This window comes from Microcebus murinus, chromosome 23 (assembly GCF_040939455.1).
Source record: "Microcebus murinus isolate Inina chromosome 23, M.murinus_Inina_mat1.0, whole genome shotgun sequence".
In the NCBI taxonomy this organism is placed as follows: Eukaryota; Metazoa; Chordata; class Mammalia; order Primates; family Cheirogaleidae; genus Microcebus; species Microcebus murinus.
Genome location: NC_134126.1, coordinates 6,294,635 through 6,316,866, shown reverse-complemented (window position 1 = coordinate 6,316,866; position 22,232 = coordinate 6,294,635). Strand labels below are relative to the sequence as shown.

The 22,232-nt window shown below is 36.4% G+C and overlaps 1 long non-coding RNA gene across 1 annotated transcript; it reads right to left on the bottom strand.

Moving 5' to 3' along the window:
* Positions 1-1,254: 1,254 nt before the first annotated feature.
* On the bottom strand, positions 1,255-11,303 carry LOC109730099 (uncharacterized). Its single transcript, XR_002222782.2, has 3 exons — positions 10,990-11,303; positions 8,574-8,619; positions 1,255-1,769 (listed from the first exon to the last, which is right to left on the bottom strand). It is a non-coding gene; the product is annotated as an uncharacterized LOC109730099 (long non-coding RNA).
* Between the last annotated feature and the right edge of the window lie 10,929 nt (positions 11,304-22,232).

Genomic DNA, 22,232 nt, shown 5'->3' with positions numbered 1-22,232 from the left:
ATATACATTGTATATATTATATCCAGTATTTAAATATATAAATATAAAAACAATATATATATACACACAACATCAAGGGGAGGATATAAAAAGTATCAATTTGCATGCATCTAATAATGTAGCTTCAAACTATGTGAAGAAAAATAAAAACTTGTCAGAATTAAAAGAAAAATAATCAAATCTGCAAATATAATTGTAGATATCAACACATAGTTCAACAGTATTTAACGCAGCTGCTCACTCGCTTTTCCTTGGTAACACACTCCCCACTCTCCCTCTACTTCCCCTTCGTGCTCTAGCAGTTCCCGTCAGTCTGTTTAACCTGTTAAACAGACTCTGTTAACCGCTTTCAGCTCAACTCTAAATGTTGATATACCCCAGGCTTTTTGGATCACCTTTTCTTCATATCTGCAATCACTCTCTTGGTACTTTCCTCTTAGTCTCAAAGCCTTAAATATCACCTATCAATCACCTATATGTTGATATTTCCCAAATTATTTTTTTCCTCTAACTTCTTTCCTAAGCTCCGAATTCATTTAGCCAATTTTGTGCTTGATATTTTCAATTGGATGCTTAAATAGAAACCTCAAATATGACATATTAAAACTGATCTTGTTTCCATGACGCCTCACACTCACACAGGAAAAACATTATCTGTCAAGTATTCTCCAGTTTGACAAATGACTCCACTATTCACACAGTTGCTAAGGCCTAGAATCTTTGTTTTATTGACTATTTTCATTATCCTGATATCATGTATATTCCCCTATAAAAACTTATTGACTCCAACTTTAAAATATCTTAAATAAAACAACATCTTAAAATTCCACCATTGTCGGCTACTCAAGCCTTCGTGTTCTTGACTGTAAAAGCTTCCAAAATAGTTTCCCTGCTCTGTTCTTCCCATTCCACAAACTTTATACTTTAGCTACAGAGCTACTAAAAGTTATTGAGAAAAACAATGAATTTAGACACAAATCTTCTACCTTACATAAAATTTAGCTCTTAATGCATCATAAGCCTAAACGTCAAGTGAAAAACTATAAAACTCTTAGAAGATAACATAAAAGAAAATGCAGTTGACTTTGGGCTTGGCAATGACTGTTTAGACACTTTACCAAAAGCACAATCTATGAAAGAAAAGATTGACAGCCAGATTTCATTAGAATTATAAACTTTTGCTCTGTGAAAGACACTCTTTTTTTTTTTTTTTTTTTTTTTTTGAGACAGAGTCTCGCTTTGTTGCCCAGGCTAGAGTGAGTGCCGTGGCGTCAGCCTAGCTCACAGCAACCTCAAACTCCTGGGCTCGAGTGATCCTTCTGCCTCAGCCTCCCGAGTAGCTGGGACTACAGGCATGCGCCACCATGCCCGGCTAATTTTTTGTATATATATCAGTTGGCCAATTAATTTCTTTCTATTTATAGTAGAGACGGGGTCTCGCTCAGGCTGGTTTTGAACTCCTGACCTTGAGCAATCCACCCGCCTCGGCCTCCCAAGAGCTAGGATTACAGGCGTGAGCCACAGCGCCCGGCCAAGAAAGACACTCTTAAGTTTTAAGAGCCATTGTACTTTTGGGGATACAAGCCTTCATCAGATGTGTGTTTTGCAAATCTCCCAGACTCCTAGTCTATGGCTTGTCTTTTTATTCTCTTAACAATAAGAAAATAAACAACCCAGTTAAAAAACAGGCAAATATCTGAACAGATAACTCACCAAAGAAGATATACAGATGGTGTTACATAGAAAAAGATGCTCAACATCATATGTCACTAGGGAATTGCAAATTAAAACAATAATTAGATATCACTACACACCTATTAAAATAGCTAAAATCCAAAATACTAACAATACCAAATGCTGGTGAGGATGTGGAGCAACAGGAACTCTCATTCACTACTGGTGGGAATACAAACTAGTATAGCCATTTATATATGTACATGGATGAATATAGCAACTTATTTATGGTTTCCAAAGCTTGGATGTAGCCAGGATGTCACTCAGGAGGTGAATGGATAAACAAACTTTACACTATACAATGTAATATTATTTAGTGATAAAAAGAAACTATCAAGCCAGGAAAAGACATGGAGAAATCTTAAATGCATATTGCTAAATAAAAGACAATTTGAAAATACTGCATACCAAATGATTCCAATTATATGTAATTCTGAAAAAGCAAAACCTATAGATTAGTAATTGCCAGGAGTTTGTGGGAGGGTTGAACAGGGGGAGCACAGGGGATTTTTAGGGCAGTGAACCTATTCTGCATGGTACCGTACTGGTGGATACACGATACTAGACTTTTGCCAAAACCCACAGAATGTACAGTGCAATACAAAGAGTCCACTCTAATCTAAACTATGAACTTAATTATTATGTATCAGTATTGGTTCATAAAATATACCGCAACAATGCAAGATATTAATAATAGGAAAAATTGTGGAGATGTAGGGTGAAGGCCATATGGGCCTCTGTACTTTCCACTCACTTTTTCCAAAGATCTAAAGTGCTCTAAATGATAAAGTCTATTCATTTTTTTAAAAGCCATTGAAATCATATACTCACCTGATTAAATATATCCAGTATGTTCTCAGACTTAGAATAATTTGTTACTAGAATTCAAAAGGGTCAGCACGGCCTCTCTCCTGGCTGCCTTTCAGCTGTCATTTTCTGCCTCCCCTTGAGCAGCACTGGTCTTCTTGCCTTTCTTAACCAAGTCAACCATGCCCGTCTTTAAGGGCTTTGCTTCTGCTACTTTTTCCACCTGGAATACTATTGCCTTGTTATTTGCATAACTTGCTTCTTTACCTCATTTATGCCTCTGCCAAATGCCATCTCATTGGAGAGAATTTCTTTGATTTAAAAGAGTGTCCAGTATCACTCTGTCCCCCTTTCTGTCTCATGCACCCTTTAAATATTTATATGCATATTATATTTTATATTAGTGTGTAATTATTGTCTGTTTCCCTTGCAAGTATTTATGTTTCATGAAAGAATGGGGCTTTGTTTTGTTCAGTGCTGTATGCCAACATCATAATGTCTTTCATATAGTAGGTGCTTTCTAAATAATTGTAGGATGAACAATTGAAAGACACATATGCAGCCATTTTTAAATATTTTGAAAACTTCTATAAATATACAAAAGTTAGAAGTATAACAAATCCCTATTTCCTGATGACCAGGGCTTAAAGAATTGTCAACATTTTGAAGAGAGTCATTAAATATAGTATATCTATTATTTTAATGACAGTTCATTTTATCAAATTCTTTTAATGTGAGCAAATGGTCTGTAGAACAGACAAAAAAAGGTGGCAAATAAGCCCATACTGCATTAATATAACAAATCTATAAAAACAAAATAATTGAGTCACTATAAAACATATGAGTATATTAATATTAAAGAATTGTCTCCCGTGTCAACAACAAACATTGCAGACTAAACATATAGTTCAAAAATATTTTCCTGCCTTACTGCTCTTCATTTTACACATTTATTTTTTCAACCTCCTTCAGGGAAGTACTTTTATCTTCAGCCTTTTCAATTTCTCATATCTCTGTGCCTTCCTGTTCAAAGGCCTCCTGGAACCTGCATCTTTGGGACTGTATCTGCCTAAATAGTTCGACCTTCTGTCCTCAGTCTCTTTAGTTTATCTTATCAACTAAGTCTGTGCCTTACTGAAACCCTTTCATAATTGGTCAGAGGCTCTATCAGTTTTCTCCACTTCACATTTTAAAGAATTTTCTCAGCTTCAAAATATTAATATAGTGCACAGAAAGAATATATAAGCTATTGTTTTTCTGCCTATGTGGTCATGGAAGTGTTTCCAGAATTAACTTGCCTAGAACAATGCCTTGTATTTGTTTACAAAAATTATGTGGAATGACTGTGTATTTTAGTCAGACATTCCTACCCATCCTTTAGGTATAATGCTAAGATTCAGAGATATCTTTGATAATCATCCACTTTAGTCAATAATGTTTACTGAATTTTCATTTTGTGCCAAGCATCATTCTAAGCAAGAGATATAATGGTGAACAGGGAAAATGAGGTTCTGGCTATATTACCTTACATTGCAGTGAACTAATACTAAGCAATTTGACTAGTTAGAATAATCAGCCCCATCAGCCTATCTTCTTACCTAACAAATTGGTCATACATTTCTTAGGATATTTTGTTTGGACATTCAAGCGACTAGGAATGAAGGGAAGGATAAGGGAAGCTTGCTCTTTCCTCTTCACATGTTTAAGTAACTGCTCTTTGTCATAGACAGCAAAGGAACGTGATTAGGAAATCCACATCAGACCAGTTTCTTTAGTCTAAAGCAAACCAATCAGACTGAGATTCAGGACTTCAGGATTCAGTTTAAAAAAACAGATAAACACCATAGAGGTTTTTGCCATTGCAATAGGCAAGAAAAAGAAACAAAACATATATACAGTGGAAAGGAAAAATGAATTTTTTAAAAAATTTACATATGACAAGATGGTGCTCATAGAGAAAACTAAAGAATCCATAAAAAACTATTAAAGCTAATATGTGAATTTAAAGAGGCCATAAATTATACATTATAGAAAAATTAATCACATTTCTGTGTATTAGACTATTGAAAATTAAATTTTAAATGCCAAAAACATGAAATAATTACAAAAAGATTGAATGAACTATGTGAAAGACCTATAAAAATAAAAACTACAAAATATTGCTACAAGAAAAATTTCTAAAGCCCTAAATAAGTGGAGAAAAACTCCACATTTACGAATTATGAGACAAAATATTATTAAGTCTCCCAATACTTACATATAGATTCAATGCAATGTGAAGCATAATTTCAACAATATTTTTTGAGGAAGGAGAAATTGGAAATTGACAATCTGGATCTAAAATTGATATGAAAATGTAAAGGACTTAGACTAACCAAACAATTCTTAAGAGAAGAACAGATTTGGAAAATTTTTATAACTTGATTTCAACTCATCATAAAAGAACAGTAATGAAGTATTGGTGTATAGACATATGCATCAATAAAACAAAATTAAGCATCTAGAAATAGAACCACATGTTTATGGTAAGCTGTTTTTTTGGCAATGATGCCAAGCAATTCAATGGTAAAAGGGCCAATGGCCTTTTTGAGAAATGTTTCTGGAACAACTGTATCTTTACATGGAAAAAATCAACCTCAACCCTTACCTTGAACAGTACATGGATACTGTATTATTTCAAAGTGTATCATATGCCTAAATGTAAAAAATAAAACTGTGACATTCTTACAATGGTGGTTCTCAACAGAAACCAATTTTGACCTTCAGGGGTACTGACACTGTCTAGAGACAATCCCAACACAGAACATCTGGTTCAAAATCTCAATGATGCTGAGGGCAAGGAATGCTATTCTGGAAAAAAATGATAGAAAATATTTATATCTTAGGCAATGATTTTTTAGATATGATACACAGAATATGAATCATTATAAAAAATTATTATTGGACTTCATCAAAATCAAAAACCATAAAAGACAAACTAATTTTAATAAAAGAAGGCAGGTTTTGAAGGAGCTGTGTCATGTATGAGAGAGAACTTCTTGGGGTGATATACGTGTGTTCATATTAGGTGTCAGATTTATCAAAATTTTCATTTTTACATTTTAAGTGGGCATTTTTAATTTTGTTCCTTTATTGATACATTATTTTTGATATATTTATGGGATACATGTATTTGTTACATGTATAAGCACTGTATATTAATCTTAGTTTTATAATGGTAATCACATCTTAATTTACCTGTATTTATACTTATGTATCTCTCTAATGACAATCTCTTGCATCTTTACAGGTTTGGTTTTCCCCAATACTACTATGATTTCCAAATCATACTCTGATAAATATATCATATAGGATGTATTTTTAACTCTAGTCCCACTGTTAAAATTATGCATTCTAATTAAGAATGACTGCCCTTTTTCATCCTCCATATTGTTTTCATTTGGACAACATGAAACCATAGGTAAGTGACCCAAGCTCTGATAATGAGCCCCTTCTTTAGCAAAATTTGGAAATGAAATTCCAACCTTAGTCCAGCTGGTCTAGCTAACATTGTTATTTGATGGTTTCATTTTTTTTTTCCCTGAAATCTAAAAGCAAGCCTATTCCTCTTTTCTTTTTTCATTCAAATATCCCCAGTGGCTTTTGTTATTTGTAACTAAGCTGTCTGAACCACTACAGATAGAGTCAGTGGTATTATAGTAACCAGACTACTCAAAAGAGCAACATGCAGGAAATATTCAACTGGTTGTATTATGGCCTAGAGGAATGAAAATCAGCACACCCAGTGTGAAGGTCAAATTCATACATCTGGAGTGATATTTGTAGTACCAGGAAATGTTTTTTTCTGGCATTTACATACTTTTCTGTATAAGAAGAATACTAGATTTCTTCTGTATAAACTTGTAAGTTACATATGACATGTATACATTTAACACATTCATGTTTTTGTTAACTCGTTTGCCTTTTTAATATATTTTAAGGTAAATTTGCCCTCATGGATCAATTGCCTCTGGGTACAATAAGAAACTCTGAGCATGAGTAAGTTTGTGAATTAGACTGTGATAATGTTCACAATAAACTTCATGAGATCTTACCTTAACTTTCTGATGTCATTCCTCTCCAAAAATATTTGTTTTATTCCAACCTCAATAGCAAGACCTCAGTAAAATCCCTATGGTTTTATGATAGGTAGTTGGAGTATATTTGCCTCTGATCTTATTTGTTCTCTAAACTATATACACTAATGCATAATATATGTGTAGTGTTAGGACTTACAGCAGAAATAAGTTGAGCTTGGCATAAATTTCCACACTGGAGATATTAGCAAGTAAGAAATATAAAGCATCAAAATGATTTTATAAAATTGCTAAACTATTAATTGAAATCACCCCTTGTTCCCAAAATAGGCAGCTTAAAAACACAAAATATTGTATAACAAAATTGCATAAATTAGAAGTAGGTAGGAAAGAAAAAAGTGAGATTAAACATAGCTGAATAGGGGACAGATATAAATATCCATATTAGGAAGTCCTTTATACTTGCTATTGGAGGAATCTACAATTTGGACTGTGATTTCCAACTGTCGGCTAAAAAATGAAATTTTGATTAGATACATGATTCACATTGGCTTTACCTTAAATCCCAAACCATGTTTTTAAGGGAAAGCACAATTATTTCCAAATTCCAACACTAGAAAGCAACCTATTGAATGAATACAACAAAGAACATAGTTAAGAGTGTAATGTACAACATCCTCACATAAGCCCTCTTAATGCTCAATAGGAGGCTGTTTCTTAAGGTTTTCCTCAATGTCTTTGCAGCAAAGAACAATGCACAATTAGCAAGTATATGCTAAGGCCAAAGTGGAATATATATCCCTCAAGGTTCTATAGAAACATTGAAAGATGGTTACTCTAAAGATATTAGGTGGTATTGACATTGAAAATGTGGTCCCTGATCAGCATGAACTCAGCATTCGTGTATTCCGTAATGCTCATGGAAGCTTATGAATCTTGTCTTAACTAACCATAAATGTGCATTTCCCTAGAAGCTTTGTGGGGCAATCAACAATAAGACTTGCTTAAAGTAAATATTCCAAAACAAATAAAGGAACTTAATACTGACTAGTACCAACCTTATGACTTAAAAATACCTAGAAATCACCTGACTTGGAGTAAGCACTTTAGTCTCTCCTGAAGGTGAGGGGACACGAGGGCAGGGATTCCGCGGGGTCTTTGGCCCTGCGGGAGCCTACATCTTCAGCACAGCTACTCAACTTAGTGACTGAAAAAGGGAAGCATCTGTCTTCCCGCACACACTACTGTAATTACAGACTGAGAGGGAACGTCCCTTTTAAAAATAATGTATACAACAAACATAATCTTGTGGATTCAATTTTAAGCAATTGGAAGAGACTAGAATAACAATGTGACTCTGTAACTAGATTTATCGAATCTAACCAATTTGTAATCTTATAAGCACTGAGGCCTAAGTATTTATAATTTTGTGACCATGGATGTCCTAAAAAATAGTTTTGCTAGGATGGAATTAAGGGTTATTTCTATTAATACTTGGCAATAGGAGTTTGATTATTTCATCTTTTATCATACTCATAAAAATTTTATTACTAATCTATAAGTTTGCTTGCCTTGCTAGTTTTTCAAATATTATTGGCTTTGTGTTTAAGTGAATTCAAAATCTATATATAATTGCCATATTTAGCTAATAATTTCTGTTGCTCTTATTTTTCTATTTTGTTAGTTATAAAACATAAATTAATATTCTTTACTAGTGATACATCTTATCACAGCAAGACCAATGAAAGCAGCCTACGAAATATTATCTTTTTATTTCAAATCATATTATAAATACCATTAGATATGATACTGTTCTTACAAAAAGCCAATTCTAATATTTTCTGAACTACTAAAATACTTGAGTTTATAAAATTGAGCCATATATTTTATGATACATAGCATTACATATAGCAATATACCCATTATCTATAACAGGCCATTGAAAAGTCGCCTTACCTGTAATTAACAATAGTCTTTATTTATTCAGATATCAGCTTCCAGTCTTAATTACAAAAAAAAAAAGAGAGGAGAAAATAAAAGAGAAGAGAAAACAAATTACATGATAAAAGTTCTAAGATCAAAATACTATTCTTCTAGACTTGAGTTCAAGTAATATTTTAGACATAATTTAACTATATAGGCCAGGTGATTTAGTTAAGAGTTAGAGATAGATTCTATGTCTTTATCTCCTAACCTATTATCTCTCTATTAAAATTTTCTGTAAAATTTATGTATTGATCCATTCACTCATTCATTAATTTAGTCAGTCAATCAATTGTTTTCTCAAGTAATATATATTGGGTACTTTTTACTTTTTCCAGAAACTGTGCTGGAAACTTAATTGATAATTTATGGAGAATGCCAAATTTGTGATCAGGCAAACACAATATAAATGCTACAATAAACACAGGATTGTTAGAAGCAATTAGGGAGACATCTGATCTATTTTGGACAATGTCCTGGATAATGATATTTTTACTCTGATATAAAAACTGGGAAGTGTGTGTAATAGGAGCATCTGTGCATGCTTCTTGAGGGTAAGAGCTAGGCAGGGAGAAGCTGGGAAGCTGAAGACACTGTAGGCAGAGAAACACACGGCAATTTTGGAATGTGAGAAGTACAGTACTGTCGATGTAGAGATGGACTTAAGAGGGGAATGATGAGAGATACGTCTGAAAAAATAAATATAGATCTGTTGTTTTCAAACCTTTATATTCTGTATGCCTTAAAGTAATTTTGAAAAGCTATTCACATCTCATATTTTTTAGAATGACATCTAAATCTTTTAATCAAATTGAAAAAGATAAAAAGCAAAAATTGTCCAGTGTATATAAATAATGATATTTTGAAATAAAATGATTACATCACTCTTTTAAAAGTACATAATGGAATCTAAATACCGGAGTGAATTATCCATGATTATCTATTTAAAAAATGCATGGGGAAAGATCTTTTTATTGGAAGTTATATATCATGGTTTCCCTTAAAGTTAGTTATGTTTTAATTTTACTTTCTTCACAGATTTTCTATTTAATGTAACAGTTTTTGTGCTTCAAACGCTTCTACTGATTATCTATCACACTTTTCTGAAACAAAATATGTGATGATTGAAATTATTTTAAAATTGTTTCAGAGACTAAATATGAAACAAATCTTCTGGATTGATGTATTATACTACTAATTGTCATGCAGTTTATTAAAACACTAAATATTTTATTGAATTTTTTAAAAGAAGTAAAATTTTATGAAAAGTTATTTTCATGCAATGAAGTTAACATTTATTTAATTAATTCATTTTCTCTGGATGAATATTATTGAATGCTAAAATGAGATATAGCACAGCATCAATTCTGTGAGTTGATTAATAAAATTTCACACAGGGGCATTTTGCATATCTCAATTTATTCCAAAAATAATGTGATTAAATTAAAACTTTGTTAAATTTTAATACATCTTTACTACCACAATAATTGTTGATAAAATGCTCTAATATTATGTGCTTTAAATACCTTTTTGTTAACAACTTTGGAGCTGCGTACTAAGCTCTTTCGATTTACATGTAATGTCTAACGCACAACTTAATTAAGAAAGTCCTGTTTTTAAATGAATTTTTCAAATCAGGTTTGGAAGAACTTAATTTTTCAGTTCAGACATACATGTTACATGTTTTGTGGAATATTATAAAAGCCAGTGAAAAATAAATTATAGAACGCCTTTTAAAAGATCTGTTGCTGAAATCAATCTAGTCAAGATTAAAATAATATAGTTATACTAGTATTAATTCATTTGTTTTTATAAGACCCATAACAATATTTATCCAATATGCTGTTTTTTATTGCTTAGCTATAATAAAGCAATGTTATACACAGCTAAAATCGTAAGTTATTTACATATTGAGTATTATGACAAAAAGCATAATATTCTTTTGGTAAAATGTTCATATATTGCATTTTGTATATGACTTTTTAACAAAAGTTAAAGCTTGTATAAAATTCATAATTTTATGAATGCCATGATGCAGCATAACTAGCTTTAATAAAGCAGAAATGTGTGGACTTTGTAGAGCAAAGTATCCAGCATCTAATGCACAAATGTATTTTTGGCATTAGGTCTAAGAAAATATTCATCATTTTAGTAAATATAATAAAATGATAATTAACTAATGCTGGAATAAGACTTCATGATATGGTAGATAAAACATGAGTTTAGTTAATTTTGTTTGTGAGGTTTCAGTAAGTAAAAAGAGGCTCTCCAAGTACCATCAAAATGAAGACATTCCTACAGGAATCAGACCTTTCATGAACGTGGCAGGAGTTTGGAGAGGGGAATTCTGGAAAGAGAGAGGCAGAAGCTCAGAGAAACTGTCACTAACCAGCTGTCGCCAGTGCTGATGTGGGCGACGAGGTCCACCTTGCTGGAAAAGCCACGACCCCGAGGCGTTGGCCCGCCAGGGAGAGGGACGGCGAGCGGCCCGCGGAGCTGCCCGAGCTGCCCCTGCGCGGCCGCCCGTGGGCTTCGGCCCACGCCCCGGCCCACGCCCCGGCCCACGCCCCGGCCCACGCCCGGCCGGCAGGCCCTCCGCGCAGGCGCAGAGCAGAGGGGGGCAAGGGCAAGCTGGGGTTCCAGGCGCCTTTTTGTCACCTTGCCTAACTGACAACCCTGCAAGAGTAGTGGTGCAGCCTCGCTTCAGCCTCCAGCACCCGCAGCTGGCCTGCTCGTCATTCCAGCCCTGAGCACACTAGGGCCTTGCCCCGCTCGCCCGTGGCGCCACGCGCTCAGCACGCTGGCTGCTCGGGAGACGCACGCCGCGTTGACAAGGACATGTGTGACGTTTCTACCTGTGGTTATTTTCCACTGTTAACTTGAAAATTTTGGTGGCTCCTGAAAACATTTCAACTATTTTGAAATATGTCAATGGCATAGCATGTATTTCTTCATCCATTTAAGATTACTTCCCAGCTAAAGGCATATTTAGGAGCGTGAGTATGTCCAAAATGAATCGCATACTTATGAGTAGATGGGAAAATGCCATTTCTTTTCATTTAATATTTTTGAAGCAAACACTCCTTTTGCTTTACCTCAGTCTCCCCCATAAGGTCTCTGCCTTTCTTGAAAGTCAGTGGATGAACTATGTGTGCTCTCTAAAGCAAAATTCCCATCACTGTCGCTACCCATGAACTCCATGCAAGTTCATATGGATTTCGAGCAGCCGAGCAAGTGTGAAAGCAGCTCGTTTCTAAAGTTGCTCCTCGTGTGTAAGAGCAACGTGTTTCAGATAAGAAGAGGCAGTAAGACCTCTGACGGTCTAAATCTTCCATTTTTAGATGTCTCTAGTATTTTGCATGACTAATGAACACGCAATGATAGGATTCTGGGTGAATGAATTGTATGCATTATTTTTTCCTTATAGAGTGGAGAAAGAGAGATTATGAAATGAAAACTGGGAAAGAAAAATGTATATGAAGTTAGGAGAAACATATAGAATTTGAGGGTTAGGAAATGTATTACTTTAAAACAATTAATTTTCAAACCTTTCTCTTGAGGTACACCCTAAAATAATTTTGAGAAACTGCACATCTCATGCATTTTTAGATTGCTATCCAAAGCTTTTAATAAAATTTTTAAAAATACAAAGCAAAAATTGTCCAGTCTATATAAATAATGATATTCTTAAGTAAAATGGTTACATCACTCCCTTAAAAAGTATCTAATGGAATCTAAATAACAGAGTGAATTATCCAAGATCATCTATTTTAAAAATACATAAGCAAGCTCTAGCTCTTCTTATGGAAAATTATATATTATTCTTTTTCTTTAACTGCTTAAAGTACTTTTTCATTTTACTTCCTTCACAGATTTCCTGTTGAATGTAACAGTTTTTGAGCTGAAACACTTCTACTGATCATCTCTTTTCTGAAACAAAATAAGTTACAATGGAAAATTGTACTGTGTCATGTGGTAGAGAATGGGGAACAGAATGCGTGGGAAAATGTGAAAGTCAGAGAGAACTGATACATTTGGTGATGAAAACCTATTTAAAGGAATGAAAGTCTGAATATAGTTGGAGAACAGTGCAGAAGTGGTAGTAAACTGAGAGATCAAGAAAAATAGGAGAGGTGGATCAAGATGGCGGATGAGAAACACCGCCAGACAGAGTATCTCTGCAGAAAAGACAAATTCTAGCAGAAATTAGAAAAAAAAACCAAGAAGACGAGCATACACTGGACGAGGGCCGGAAGAAGTGGTACCTGAGACCCGGGGAGACTCTATAGGAGGAGGCTGCGGAGGAGAACTGGAAGCTGAGACCACCGGAGCAGCCCGGAGACCAGCGGCAAGGGTAGGTGAATTTGCCGTTTCCCCTCCCCTGCATCTGGGACTGCTGGTGGGTTCCCCAGCCGGTGGAGAGACCTGCGGACACCAGCCCAGAGACGGCCACCGCCAGGTAGCAGTGAGCCTGTAGCAGACACGGCACCAGGCTCTCAAATCCTCGAGGCATGTCTGTGTGCACAGACCCGAGCCACGTGGAAGGCACCATATTGCCTCCTCCTCCCCTCCCTGACCCTACCTGCGGCTGCCAAGAGAGACAATACAGCCACCAGCCAGAGGCACCTATAGGGAACGGGACCTTCCCTTTTGGGACCCTACAGCTGACTAAGGGGAACTCAGACTGTGAGATCCCTACCCGCCAGCACTCCCAGGTGCTGCTGGCATGGTGTTCCCAGGAAAACGGTGCCGACTCAGAGGCTGAGAGACATAGACCCAGCTTGGGCTCCCTGTGGGTGAATTGGGACCGGAACTCCTCTCCCTGGTGGGGATACAGTTTGAACTCTGGGACCCAGAGGTCGGACCTGCAGACCAGATCCAGTGCACCGAGGTCTAGCATTGCCTGGGGCACAGAAGGGATATTTGTGAACAGACTACTGAGGTGTGTGTGTCTTCAGGGGCAGATCAGCATCCTAGAAGGCAACTCTCCTCCCAAAAGGAGGCCATACACCCAGCCGAGATGGTGTTCCTGCGCAAGGAACCTCCCTGCCAGCATCACAGTCCAGGGAGGCCTGGGGGCTTGTGGTCTGGCCTGCTGGCAGAGGCCCAGGAGTAGATGCGGAGTTGGGGAGGGGGGAAAGAAGTGAGGCCCGCTATAGACTGCGGGTCTCAGGCAGCCCCAAGCCCACACACAGACTTTCTGGCTGAGCGGCCATTCCAGCCCCGCCCTGACAGCTTTTCCTGGAAGCAGAGAACAGAATTTAGACCCCTGCTAACGGCATTGGTGGTGCCTGAGGGCAGGCTTACCCAACCCAGCTCCGCCCAGAACAAGAGCTGATAACAGGACACAAAATCAATGCATTGCCTGTTCCTCCAAGCAAGCGCCACCTACTGACAGGGTGCAGGCATCCTGCACAGCCTTTTCACGGCACCCACTGACTCATTATACAGGGAGTGGTTGAATCTCACCCACAGACACCACCTAATGCCTCAGGAAATTAAACAAGGTGTGTTAATACCCAAACAAAAACCTAAAGGAAAGAAACAACAACTGATCGACATTGGAAGCAATCAGCAAAGGAACTCAGGAAATATGAAGAACCAAACGGAAAACACACCCCCAAAGAGGAGCACCAGTCCCCTAGAAACAGACACCAACCAAAATCAGGCAACCAAAATGACAGAAGAGGAATTTCGTATGTGGATCATAAGAACACTCACCGACCTGCAACAACAACTCAATAACCAACACAAAGAAACCACAAAAAGCCTCCAGGACCTACAAGAAAAGTTCACTAAAGCAATAGACACAATGAAGAAAAGATTAACCGAACTCCTGAAAATGAAGAATCAATTCAGGGAATTACAAAATACAGTGGAAAGTCTCAAGAACAGGGTAGATCAAACAGAAGAAAGAATCTCAGAGATTGAAGATAACATCCTCCAACTAAATAAAACCATCACAGAGATAGAGCAGAGAAATAAGAGAAAAGAGTAAAGCCTACAAGAGATATGGGATTATGTGAAGAAACCTAATGTGAGGGTCATAGGGTTACCAGAAGGGGAAGAAGACAACCCTAAAGTGTTGGAGAAGCTATCTGAAGATATAATAGAGGAAAATTTCCCAGGCCTTGCTCAAAATCTCGATATACAAGTTCAAGAAGCTCAGAGGACCCCTGGGAGATTCAATGCAAACAGGAAGATGTCACAACATGCAGTCATCAGACTAACCAAAATATCAACTAAAGAGGCCCTTCTAAGAGCTGTAAGACGAAAGAAGCAGGTGACATACAAGGGAAAGCCAATTCAAATAACACCAGACTTCTGTAATGAGACTTTACAAGCAAAGAGAGATTGGGGCCCCATTCTCACTCTTCTGAAACAAAACAATGCCCAGCCTAGAATCTTATTCCCTGCAAAACTAAGCTTCATATATGAAGGAGAAATAAAGACATTCTCAGACAAGCAAAGTCTCAGAGAATTCACCAAGACAAGACCAGCCCTACAAGAAGTACTCAAAACAGTGTTACGCATGGAACACCATAATAAAAACTCACGAATATAAAAACAACCAAAACCCAAAGATTAAAGGACATATAATACAATGGCTCAATAGAGAAATCAAAGCAACAACATCCAACCCAACAGAATGAACAGTAATCTACCTTACCTATCAGTTTTCTCAATAAATGTGAATGGCTTAAACTCTCCACTCAAGAGACATAGGCTGGCTGAATGGATAAGAAAATACAGGCCAAGTATATGCTGTCTTCAGGAAACACATCTAACCTGCAAGGATGCATATAGACTAAAAGTAAAAGGGTGGAGATCAGTATTCCAGGCAAGTGGAAGCCAAAAGAAGGCTGGTGTGGCAGTTCTAATTTCAGACAATTTAGTTTTTAAACCAACAAAAGTAGTGAAAGACAAAGAGGATCATTATATAATGGTGAAGGGCACAGTTCAACAAGAAGAGATAACAATTTTAAATATATATGCACCCAACATAGGTGCACCCAGTTTCACAAAGGAAACCTTACTGGATCTAAACAAATGGATTAATAGCAACTCCATAATCACCGGAGATTTCAACCCCCCACTGACAGTACAAGACAGATCCTCCAAACAGAAAATTAATAAAGAAATAATGGACTTAAACAAAATCCTGGAACAATTGGGTCTGACTGACATCTACAGGACATTCTACCCAAAATCCACTGAATATATGTTCTTCTCATCAGCTCACGGGACATTCTCTAAGATTGACCATATCCTAGGACACAAAGAAAATCTCCAGAAATTAAAAAAATAGAAATCATACCATGTACCTTCTCAGATCTCAGTGGAATAAAAGTAGAAATCAACCCTAACAGAAACTCACATTTCTACACAAAAACATGGAAATTAAACAACCTCCTACTAAATGATTACTTCATAAGTGAAGAAATCAAGATGGAAATAAAAAAATTCTATGAAGAAAACGACAATGGAGAGACAAGTTATCAAATCCTGTGGGACACAGCTACAGCAGTTCTGAGAGGAAAGTTTATCTCCATAAATGCCTATAACCAAAAGACAAAAAGATCACAAATAGACAACCTAATAAAACGACTCAAAGAGCTGGAAAAAGAAGAACAGACCAACCCCAAACCCAGCAGAAGAAGTTAAATCAACAAGATCAAATCAGAACTAAACAAAATTGAAAACAGGGAAGCTATTCAGGAGATTAATAAAACAAAAAGTTGGTTCTTTGAAAAAATGAACGAAATTGACACGCCATTGGTTAAACTAACGAAAAGCAGAAAAGAGAAATCTCTAATAAGCTCCATCAGGAAGAAAACAGGAGATATCACAACTGATCCCAAACAGATACAAGATATAATTTATGAATACTACAAAAATCTTTATGCACACAAACTGGAAAATGTGGAGGAAAAGGACAAATTTCTAGAAACACACAGCCTCCCTAGGCTCAACCAGGAAGAAATAGATTCCCTGAACAGACCAATCTCAACAGCTGAAATAGAAACAGCAATTAAAAATCTCCCTAAAAAGAAAAGTCCCGGTCCAGATGGCTTCACACCTGAATTTTACCACACTTACAAAGAAGAACTAGTACCTATCTTGCAGAAACTATTCCACAACATTGAGAAGAACAGAAACCTCCCAAACACCTTTTATGAAGGGAACATTACTCTGATACCAAAACCAGGAAAGGATGCAACAAAAAAAGAAAACTACAGACCAATATCCCTAATGAATACAGATGCAAAAATTTTCAACAAAATCTTAGCTAACCGAATCCAGACATTTATCAAAAAAATAATCCATCAGGACCAAGTGGGCTTCATCCCAGGGATGCAGGGATGGTTCAACATAAGTAAATCTATAAATGCAATTCACCATATAAACAGAAGCAAAAACAAAGACCACATGATTCTTTCAATAGATGCAGAAAAAGCTTTTGACAAAATTCAACAGCCTTTCATGATACGAACACTTAAGAAAATAGGCATAGAAGGGACATACCTAAAATGATACAAGCCATATATGACAGACCCATAGCCAACATCATACTGAATGGGGAAAAATTGAAATCATTCCCACTTAGAACTGGAACCAGACAAGGCTGCCCACTTTCTTCACTTCTGTTCAACATAGTGCTGGAAGTCTTGGCTACAGCAATCAGACAGGAAAATGGAATCAAAGGTATCCAAATAGGGGCAGAAGAGATCAAACTTTCATTGTTTGCTCATGATATGATATTATATCTAGAAAACCCCAAAGATTCAATCAAGAAACTCCTGGAACTGATAAATGAATTTAGTAAAGTCTTAGGATACAAAATCAATACACAGAAATCAGAGGCATTCATATACGCCAACAACAGTCTAATTGAGAACCAAATCAAAGACTCAATTCCCTTCACAATAGCAACAAAGAAATTAAAGTACCTAGGAATATACTTAACCAAAGAGGTAAAAGACCTCTACAGGGAGAACTAGGAAACACTGAGGAAGAAAATAGCAGAGGATGTAAACAGATGGAAATTCATACCATGCTCATGGGTTGGCAAACTCAATATCATCAAAATGTCTGTACTATCCAAACTGATCTACAGATTCAATGCAATACCTATTAAAATCCCATCAGCATTCTTCACAGATATAGAAAAAATAATTTTATGCTTCGTATGGAACCAAAGAAGACCCTGAATATCAAAAGCAATTCTAGGCAACAAAAACAAAATGGGAGGAATTAATATGCCAGATATCAAACTATACTACAAAGCTGTAGTAATTAAATCAATATGGCATTGACACAAAAATAGGAATATGGACCAGTAGAACAGATGTGAGAATCCTGATATAAAACCACCCTCATATAGCCATCTAATCTTTGACAAAGCAGACAAAAACATATGCTGGGGAAAAGAATCCCTTTTCAATAAATGGTGCTGGGAAAACTGGATAGCCACCTGTAGAAGGCTAAAACAGGACCCACACCTTTCACCTCTCACAGAAATAAACTCACGCTGCATAACAGACTTAAACCTAAGGTATGAAACTATTAGAATTCTAGAGGAAAAAGTTGGAAACACTCTCCTAGACATCGGCCCAGGCAAAGAATTTATGAAGAAGTCCCCAAAGGCAATCGCAGCAGCAACAAAAATAAATAAATGGGACATGATCAAACTACAAAGCTTCTGCACAGCCAAAGAAATAGTCATGAAAGTAAACAGACAACCTACAGAATGGGAGAAAATTTTTGCATCTTATGCATCCGATAAGGGACTGATAACTAGAATATACTTAGAACTCATGAAAATCAGGAAGAAAAAAATCAAATAACCCTGTTAAAAAGTGGGCAAAGGACTTGAACAGAAACTTTTCTAAAGAAGACAGAAGAATGGCCAATGAACATATGAAAAAATGCTCAACATCTCTAATCATCAGGGAAATGCAAATCAAAACCACAATGAGATATCACTTAACTCCAGTGAGAATGGCCTTTATCAAAATGTCTCCTAACAATAAATGCTGGTGTGTTTGTGGAGCGAGAGGAACATTCCTACACTGCTGGTGGGACTGCACACTAGTTCAACCTCTGTGGAAAGCAATATGGAGATACCTTAAAGGGCATCTATGTAAAAGATCCAATGACATTCTACAAAAAAGACACCTGCACTCGAATGTTTATAGCAGCACAATTCATAATTGCAAGGCTGTGGAAACAGCCCAAGTGCCCATCAATCCAAGAATGGATTAATAAAATATGGTATATATATACCATGGAGTACTATTCAGCTCTAAGAAACAATGGTGACATAGCACATCTTATATTTTCCTGGTTAGAGCTGGAACCCATACTATTAAGTGAAGTTTCCCAAGAATGGAAAAACAAGCACCACATATACTCACCAGCAAATTGCTATTAACTGAACAGCACCTAAGTGGTCACATAGGTACTACAGTAATAGGGCAGGTGGGAGGGGGGAGGGGGGCTGGTATATTCATATATAATGAGTGAGATGTGCACCATCTGGGGGATGGTGATGCTGGAGACTCAGACTTGTGGCGGGAGGGGGGAAATGGGCATTTATTGAAACCTTAAAATCTGTACCCCCATAATATGCCGAAATAAAAAAAATAAATAATAATAAAAAAAAAGAAAAATAGGAAGTTTTCATTAGAGAGGACCACTCTTAAATTTAATATTTCATAAGGAAAACAGCCTAGTTCCTAGCAGTTTTAAGTCATGAGAATAAATGGCTAAACCAGAGTGCAGATGAATGTCATTGAGTAAAGATCACAGAATTAAGAGGTTGGGATATAAGATTAATTCATATGTACACAGTAAATTACTTAAAAATGATGGCAAGACTTAAGATAGAAATGAAGAATATATGTGTCCTAACATTTATATAGCCACCAAAGATGGCAGTCATGTAAGACAGAAAACTTAGATTGGAGGTTTCCCATAAAACGATTTACATCACACTATGGAAGGTGAGAGAATGGGCACTTTGGAAGAGTCAGCCAGAGCGTGGAATAATAAGCTTTCAAGGGAAGGAATAAGCCTGCAGGCAACAGAATCGGGTCTCCTGTAGTTTAGAAGAGCATCAGGCAATGGCAGTCTGAGAAGTCCTTACAGGAAAAAGTGTGAAATTGTATTACTGTAAAAGTCACTACTTTTTATTGAATCTATACCAATAGGATATAAAGCCAACAAAATTACAGCAGACATTGCTAGTTGCTTAGTCAATGGCCATTTCCTCTCCTTGGAGCTGACCTGAGTCCTTCCAGGTCTTCCCACTCTATAGCTGATTGACTCGAATAAATCCCAAGTAGATGACTCTAACCATGTTTGTCCACGTCTTTTGTCAGAGCTTAGCTTTGAGTTGGCCAAGGAGATATAAAGGGATTGAGGAAACAGAGCTCTGGGACATGTTTCTGAATACTTAAGAAGAGATGAATAAGAGAAAAAATATGTTTCTTTTTTCCCCTTGGTCTGCTTTGTTGTAGCTACAGAAGATGACCTAAAACCACAGTTACTGTTTTGGGACCAAAAGAGGAATATGCTGAAGGTGACAAAATGAAAGACGGCTAAAATCCCATCTTTGATGACATTGAGTCACTGGCCTGAGCAGCCTCCCCCCGCTCTGTCCCCAGAGAGCTAGCTAAGAAAGGGCACAGAGCCCACAGCTCTTTAGGCTGTCTGGGAATTTTATTTTCTTATAGATGAAAGAATCCTAAAGAAAACATTTTTTCCAACCACTTTTCAAATTATTGCTTCAAAACATTGTGAGTAAAACCATATAATAAAATAAAATACTCATCTTTCTGAGTGTTTTAAGTACTCGTTGTTTTTGACAACTTCACTATGAATTTATTAGTGATTCCTTTCCACTGCCTTGTAATATAATGTCAATGTTTTCATAACTTTAACTATAATGAAGCAAGGCAAAGACAGACCAAGTGTTTTGTTGAAAGTGGTCCAGCAACTCTATGGAGTAATTTGTAGCTGCCAGGCAAGAGCTCTTTCTTCCCCAGCTTTATTAATGATAGTTGACAAATAAAAATTGTAGACATTTTCCAATGTACAGTGTGATGATTTGATAAACACAGACTATGAAATGATTACACAATCAAGTTAATTAACACAGGCATTGCCTCACATAGTTCTTTTCTTTTTTTCTTTTTTGGGGGGGTGTTGGTGTGGTGAGAGCTCTCAGCATCTAGTTTTGTAGCAAATTTTTATGTCAAGTACGATACCATATATTAATTACAGTTACCCTGCTTTACATTGTTTCTCTAAAACTTATTCATCTTCTAACTGAAAGTCTACACCCTTTGGTCAACCTCATTCCCTGTCTCCTCCACCACGCCTGTCCCCGGCAAACACCGTTCTACTCCATGAACCTGTGAGTTAGAGTATTTTAGATTTGATATATAAGTGAGATCATGCAGTATTGGTTTTATTTCCTGTATCTGATTTATTTCACTTAGCATACTGTCCTCTAGGCAGTGAGTTTTGGATATGATCCTGAAGCACAAGCAACACAAGCAGAAACAGACAGGCGGGACTGCATCACACTAAACATCGTCTGCCCAGCAAAGGAAACAATCACAAAATGAAAAGGCAACATTTGAAATGGCTAGCCATATAGGTGACAAGAAGTTAATATCCAAAAATACAAGAAACTCATACAACTCCATAGCAGGCAAGAACTCTGAACACCAAACTGCGGCCTCACTTTCCTTGCTCTGGCTCACCTCCGTGTTGACCAGGGCCCCTACGACAGCCAGTAGTTTGTGCTAGAATCAAAGAAGTGCTGAAGTAACTTTTATGATTTACAGTTTCTCTTCAGACTGAATGCTCCCAGGAATCAGCCAGTGGCACAGCCTTAGCGAGCTTAGTGCCCCTGTTTAACATTTATATAGGATTCTAATGACTGGAAAAACCTCTTGCTTCTGCTGACATTTTGACATGGGCTTAAGCAGGGATTATTTCAGCTCTAACAAAATGACAAAGAATTCTGCTAATTGTAGAGGAAACTTAGCATACTTTCAGCATTGTGCTCTCTTAATACATTCACTGCTTTTATTTAAAAAGGTGTCAAGAGATTAGTTAATATTGAATAAAAACACAGGTTAAACAATTCTATCCTTAGAACATCCTCTCATAAGATTATTTGTCTTTTTAGTTCTTCTGTAATTTTTTGATATTTCTTTCATTTTATCACATTTTCAATCCTCAGTGACTTTAAATGGATTCAACTTATTCAAATATTAGGTTTAAATCCAAATTATGAAAACTCTATTAGAAGTACTGCTAGTTAATATTGATTTTCACCATAAGCATTTTAGAGGAAAACCAAATTGTAAACACTTTTATTTAAATAAATTTTAGAAAAAAACCTATTTACTTTTTCTTGACTTAGAAAATGGGACAGAGATGATTAATTCTGAAAAAAAAATTGATTAAATGTCAATTTAATATTGCAGAAATATAATTGCATCAAAAGATCTAAAACCATTAGTGTAAAACTGATCTCTAGAGTCTAAATTTGTTATTAGAAGAGCACAGTGGAAGAATTTGTTGTTAATTTGAGCTCACATGTACATTTTTAAA